Consider the following 7,340-nt stretch of genomic DNA (forward strand, 5'->3'; position numbering starts at 1 on the left):
TGTCAGCTAAAATCAATTCAACAAAAAAATCACCATGTCATTGGATTTAGGTTAAAGGTTGAGTGAAAACAATATGAAATTCCATTACATTGATAACTTTTTGCAAATCCTATCAGTTTTCCATGTTGAATCAGCCATCACGGTTTTTTTTTTTTGCCATTGAAATGGCGTGGAAACAACAAAATGTCTGCTCAGTGGGTAGATTGAGTTTAGTGGTGAAAGTAGCCAGAGGGGGGGGGGGGGGGGTAAATATCACGGGAATCATGGGGTAAATAACAAAAACATGTAGTTTAAATTCACTATACTAATATATCATACTTCATTCCTATCAGTGTTTGAATTGGGCCGGAACACGGTACTGAGAACCGGCAAATATTCTTGAGTACTGGCACCTCTAATAGAATATTGGCTTAAAATATGATGAGTATTGGCACCTACATTTAAGATGAGTACGAGCACCCATTTTATTCCACCTTAAGCACGGATTACTATGTATCAAACAAAGCCTCTTTAGAATGGGCAGTAGACATGATCATGTATCTATAGTCAAGTGTGTCAGTTAAGATAGCACAGAGAAAATGTTAGTACTCCTAGTCTGCCGGGAGTGGATGGGATAGATAGAAGCTCCTATTATGGAAATGTCGTAAAAGCTGATTGTCTGTGTTTGTTTTCCCATTTCAGAACTGAAACAAAACTGTCTGTCATACTAGTCTCCTACGCCGTCTGCATACTAAAAGCCCTTAGCTTCCTGGCCCTATCTATTTCATACAACATGATATTCTGCTGTATCTTTATTCAATAGTCTGTGCCTGGTTAGAATAAGAATATTCCTTTTTAGGACAGCCTCACAAGTCCTGTTGAGACTGAGGCTTTCCTAATGTGTCCTTATCAATAAAATGTCACAATACCGTGCAGAGCGTTCAAGTTGGAAGCTGGGGTGGCACGGAGAACCCCGGCTCCGCTAAAATCATTGACAATAAGTTGCCGTTTTCAAGGGATTGTTAAATACATGTTATAATAATTTTGTTTTAATGTCATCACCTCTTGAAGAGGTTAGTCAGAAGTACACATTTAAGATTATTCCACATTTAGTTCTATCATCAGATTTACACAGCAAGTAACTGCAGGCTTTTCATGATCAGTAAACATCAACTGATCATGTGTTTTTAGATATGTGAGGGTAGACATTCATTTGGTGTGTACCTAGCTAGCTAAGCAAACAACACATAGTATGTAATTTAGCTTGCTTCGTCAGAGATTAGGCTTTTGGAAAGACCTTGACATCGGCAAGTCCTCGTCCTGGTAAAATCAAACAATATTTGGATATAGCCATCTAGTTTATCCCTCAAAGTTAGCTTGTTAACTAGCTATATTGATGTTATCTGTTATTAGCTATCTAGCAATTTTGACGTGGCTCATCAATCAATAGCCTATCATGTCTGTCAGAAGCAATTGTGATTCAACATTTTCTTAAAAACGATGTTGAAAAGGGGATAATGTTAGCTAACTTTGCTAGTAAGGCCTACGTTAGGTCTATTTACCACTATGTTTAACCAACTGTACAACGTTTCTACCAGTAGCTTGCAAAGTAAACATTATCAGCTAACAGTACATCAGCAAATGCGACCTTTACTAAAGCTTCTTCGGGATTGGTGTTCCATCCACGGGACGGTTGAGCTAACATAGGCTAATGCAATTAGCATGAGGTTGTAAGTAACAAGAACATTTCCCAGAACATAGACATATCTGATATTGGCAGAAAGCATACATTCTTGTTCATCTAACTGCACTGTCCAATTTACAGTTTTATTTTTATTTTTTATTTCACATTTATTTAACCAGGTAGGCCAGCTGAGAACAAATTCTCATTTACAACTGCGACCTGGACAAGATAAAGCAAAGCAGTGCGTCACAGACAACACAGAGTTACACATGGAATGAACAAACATACAGTCAATAGCACAATAGAAAAGTCTATATGCAGTGTGTGAAAATGAAATAAGATTAGGGAGGTAAGGCAATTAATAGGCCATAGTGGTGAAATAATTACAATTTAGCAATTAAACACTGGAGTGATTGATGAGCAGAAGATGAACGTGCAAGTAGAGATACTGGGGTGCAAAGGAGCAAATAAATAAAAAACAATATGGGGATGATGTAGTTGGAGGAGATATTTACAGATGGGCTACGTACCGGTGCAATGATCTGTAAGCTGCTCTGACAGCTGATGCTTACATTTAGTGAGGGAGATATGAGTCTCCAGCTTCAGTGAAGTTTGCAATTTATTCCTGTCATTGGCAGCAAAGAACTGGAAGGAAAGGTGGCCAAAGTAGGAGTTGGTTTTGGGGGTGACCAGTGAAATATACCTGCTGGAGTGCGTGCTACGGGTGGGTGCTGATAAGATAAGGCGGGGCTTTATCTAGCAAAGACCTATAGATGACCTGGAGCCAGTAGGTTTGGCAACTAATATGAAGCGAGGGCCAGCCAACAAGAGCAGAAAGGTCACAGTGGTGGGTAGTATATGGGGCTTTGGTGAGAAAACGGATGGCACTGTGATAGGCTGCATCCAATTTGCTGAGTAGAGTGTTGCTATTGTTTGAGGAGAGTGAACAGTTTTGAAATTTGAAAAGTTATTAATAAACAAATTAGGCAGATTTGGGCAGTCTTGATACAAAATGTTGAACAGAAATGCAATGGTTCATTGGATCAGTCTAAAAGGTTGCACATACACTGCTGCCATCTATTGACCAACATCTAAATTGCACCTGGACTGGAATAATACATTATGGCCTTTCTCTTGCATTTCAAGGATGATGGTACAAAAATATAAAAAACGTTTTTTCTTTTCTTAGTAATATCTTTACCAGATCCTACATTCCTTTCACATTCCCACAAACTTCAAAGTGTTTCCTTTCAAATGGTATCAATAATATGCATATCCTTGCTTCAGGGCCTGAGCTACAGGCAGTTAGATTTGGGTATGTTATTTCAGGCGAAAATTGAAATAAATGGGCGGATCCTTAAGATAAATTAACTTAAACCACTCATATTTGTCAGGCATTGTTCACTTTTATATCAGTCAACTGTCCAGTTAATGGTGGCCAATATTGAGAGATATTGTGAGGCTACCCTCACATATCTGAAATTACATGATCAATTGTTTGGTCATGAAAGGCATCCAGGTATTTCCTGTAGCCTATAACTCTGGTGAGGATAGAGCTAAATGTGTGCAATTGCTTCCTGATTGTTTTGCATGAAATAATCAGAAATGTTTAGTTCTATATATATGCTTTTCAAGAGGTGATAAGTTCATATATATAAAATCATATATATATATACATGCTTTTCAAGAGGTGATAATATTACAACCAAATAGTTAACATTTATTTAACAAGTGAAAACGACACGCAGTTGACAATGGTTTTGGCGTAGCTGCGGGTCTCCTTGCCCCCCCAGCAGGAAAATCGAACGCTCTGCACCTTATTGTGTTACATTATTCATAAAAACCTATATGGACACCCTACTTCAATAAAAAAAAATGTTTTATTTGTCCACCCCAAAAAATCATATTTTATATATATTTTTTATAATGTTGAATCAGTTTCATTGTTAAATGTACCTGCCTCTTGCTCCATGGATAAGTATGAGCAGCTGTTGGAAGACCGTTAAGAAACCATTTGGCAGAGATCTAGGGGAAAATCAACAGCACATGGATGACAAGGCAACCTTTTGAGAAATATTTTGCCCAAGAACCTGCCCAAGAATCCCCTTATTCATTCTGTTTTCCCATGGATTCAAGTAAATTCATGTACGTCATTGATGAAAAGACATCAGTGTTTTGGATGTATTTGCATTACACATTTCTCAGTTACTGTTGGCACATAAGCTCCTGATTGCAGAGTCCACTCTCATGCTAGTTGCTTGTTTGTATGGGTAGTGACAAAGTGTTGCTTGACCTGAGCCCATTATTGAAATGTTGTGTGGAGCCTGCCACACAAAGAGTGTCTTAGCAAACAGCTGCGGCTTGAGTAATATTTGAACTATGGAGTACTTGGCATATTTACTCTTACTCATCCACATTTGTGAAATAAACACAGCCAGGGTAGTTAGAGGGGAGCTTTTCTTTGACTAACAGCCTTCCTCTGACTAAGTCTGGAAGCCTGGGGAGACTCTCAATGTGTAGTGGTTTCCATGGAAGGGAAACAGACACTGTTGTAGTAGACCATGACGACGGGAGTCGGTATCAAGCTTATTGTTATTTTATTGTGTTACTTTAAAAAACAAATAGTTGTTTCTTTTTTTGGTAAACATTTTCTTAACTCTTTCTTGAACTGCACTGTTGGTTAAGTGGTTGTAAGTACACATTTCACAGTAAGGTCTACACTTGTTGTATTCGGCGCACGTGACAAATAAGTTGGATTTGATTGAGATGTTTTTGACTGGCAGACCAAACTGTCCGGGTAGCAAGTCATTCAAGGGAAACTTCACAGCTAAACACTATTTGGGGTGAGAGGTGTTTCAGACATAGTTATGCACTATAGTGGTATTTTTGCATTTTCGCCCCAGGAGAGTTCAACCAATGATGTCATCGTTTGATTGAGCCTGCTGTCTGATGTAAAAATGAATGGAGTCATGTTTTGTAGCAATAATTTCGGCCTTTATATTGTAATGACCTGACTAGATCATAAATGAACAATTGTCCAGACAGAGGCTTGAGTTTGCGAATTGACGGTTTATTGAACCAACTTTACACAGGCTACTGTTTGGGCCGTAGCACACGCCAAATAGATGACAGATAACCCACAAGCCAATCGTGACCTTCTCTTGTGAAGCCCAGACGTAAGAGAGAGAGAACAAAGGCTGAACCTGGTCTTAACTTCCAATGCCCAACCCCCCTCCACGCCACTCCGCCAACCACCAGGATGGCCGGCATCAGAACATTCCAGGCATTCCCGTGATTGGCAGATAGCAGGTTGATTGACATGTCGGACCCCGCGAACACCGGGTACTGGTCAGTACAACACAACCACCTCCTAGCCTAGCACATAACACACAGCTGTCTGTGCGGGTCGCTACAATATTTTGCCAATTGTATGATCACACTAGCAGCGGGTAGATATAGTTGTTCCTTGTTCAATAGAGCCAGTTGACTTGTCTCAACAATGGCCTATCTGCCATGACATTGCAGGATATTTAGCTTGACACATTTTCCCTGGCTTGGTAACGACTACAGCCTGACCGGAGCCCTTACTTCCTTGTCCAATTGCGTTCCCACCCTCGAAAGCGGGCTTTTCAAAACGGGGGCGGTATTAGTTTCTACACGAGAGTTATGTTACAGGACGAATATTTAGTTTTTGAATATTCTTTTACATAAGAAACGCAGCCCTATTTATTTGAGCCGGAATACACTGAAGAGGAGTTGTGACAATGAGAAAAATAATTTCAAGACCAGCAATCCGCTGCTCCTGACTCTGGGGAGCCACGGTCAGACAACGACTGGTGGTGCTTATGCGGGTGCTGTCCAGCCATGTCGACAAAGGAGGAATGTCTGTGCTGCAACAAATTAGATCGCGGACAGGTCTTACTGGAGAGGGTCACTGCAGACCCCATGGATCATATACGTGTGACAGACCATCGAAGTTTCGACACACGGATAGAGGGATGCTGGAGACGTTCTTCAGAAGCTCCTAGACCAACTGGACCAGCAGGAGAGCAAATGACAAACAAGTACGTTGTTTTGCTGTCGGTAGCTAGCTAGCAATATAAGTTATCTTTTTACACAAGGCAGTGTTGTTCAGTACAGTACAATTTCATGATCGATTCAGCCATAACAGGGCTTGGTTGTACCACTACAAGCCAAGCTAGCCACGTTTAGCTAGCTAGCTTTATTTGTTATACCTAAAATGTATTGTAGTCTAAAGTTATAGCTAGCTAACTAGCCTAGCTAGCCTCAGTGCAAATCAGTAGAAGCTAAACTGGAGAAAGGCTTTGATGATGATGACGAAGCTTAAAGGATCGACTTTGGCTTTATGACTCATATTTGAGTAACTATACTTGTGTTTTGTTGCTAGCTAACGTATGTCTGTGAGATGTCTCATATTCTACATCATGCTGCTACAGTAGGAATACAAACAGTACACAACGAACGACAATGAATGTCTAATAGAGGTTTTTTTTCTTTCTCTCACAGACAATGCCGCTTGGATACAAAGAAATTGATGACTGAAGAGATGTGAAATGTCCCATAACAACAATCTCCCCTTGTAACAAAGTGACACCTCACTGCACCACCCATACACACCAAATGCAAGTATTCCCTTTGTAGAACTGTAGTATTTATTATAGGAGTTAGCAGTATATTTGTATTCTACTGTATATACAGTTTGTCATACATTGCCATAACTGTTCCTGCATACCACTGTGTAAACTCACCTCAGTCTGCAGAGCAAATAAACATCTTGAATACAAGCCATTTCTACTTGGACAAACTATTCTACTGTGTTATTGAAATATGTTTACTTGCCAACAACTTAAAGTTTAAATGATACACCAACTCCCTGCATCAATAGTTTTAGCAGTAACATTGTAGCTTGTTTATTCAAATACATTTCATGAATATCACAATGACTTGATCCAGAAGTTGAAGTCAACACTTTATTGGTTTTTAATGCAGCTGGAATCATTTAGTAACTTGTTAGTACACAATTATATACATATGTGCAAGAGCAAGAAAAATCTATACCACAGTGCAGTTGTGAGCATGCTAGGCATTCTATATTATACTACAACATCAGTCTAACTGAATATGGATGTTGTGTTAACTGAATGTTCCAGACAGGCTCCAGAATGTTCTTCAGCTGGTGAATCTCATCTGGTATTGGGTAATGGCAGCTGTTTTAGCAGGCTTTGGCGCTGTGGCAATGTTGGCAGGGATATTGGGTTTGGGGAGCTGTAACTCTGGCTCCTTCAAGAGAACAGTCGGGTCCTTTCTGCACTCCATAGCCAGCTGGACAAGCCTCTCCCTGAAGTGTTGGGTTCTGAAGAAGTGTAACCATACAAGAAATCATGTTAATATGTAAACCAAAAAGAATACATGAGACTGGAATGTGTTTTGTTAAAAGGAAATGAACTGAAAAATCTGAGAAATAAATGAAAATGTAAGACTCCATAAAGCCTGGTCTCAACTCTTTACAAGGGGAAATACATCTAAATTAAGAACAGAATAATATGGAAGTTTGCTTTTAGGTGAACCTGTCACTCTGTCTTCCCTTTAGACTTTGCTCCCTAACAGCACCTCCAGACACAGGAGAGGCATGTTTTAACAAAGGAGGGTGAGAAGC

General features: G+C 39.8%; 1 long non-coding RNA gene across 1 annotated transcript; it reads left to right on the forward strand.

Annotated features, from left to right (window-relative positions):
* Window positions 1-4,689: 4,689 nt before the first annotated feature.
* LOC115104605 (uncharacterized) lies at window positions 4,690-7,137 on the forward strand. Its single transcript, XR_003859774.2, has 2 exons — window positions 4,690-5,727; window positions 6,191-7,137. It is a non-coding gene; the product is annotated as an uncharacterized LOC115104605 (long non-coding RNA).
* The last annotated feature ends 203 nt before the right edge of the window (window positions 7,138-7,340 follow it).

This window comes from Oncorhynchus nerka, linkage group LG22, assembly GCF_034236695.1.
Source record: "Oncorhynchus nerka isolate Pitt River linkage group LG22, Oner_Uvic_2.0, whole genome shotgun sequence".
Taxonomy (NCBI): Eukaryota; Metazoa; Chordata; class Actinopteri; order Salmoniformes; family Salmonidae; genus Oncorhynchus; species Oncorhynchus nerka.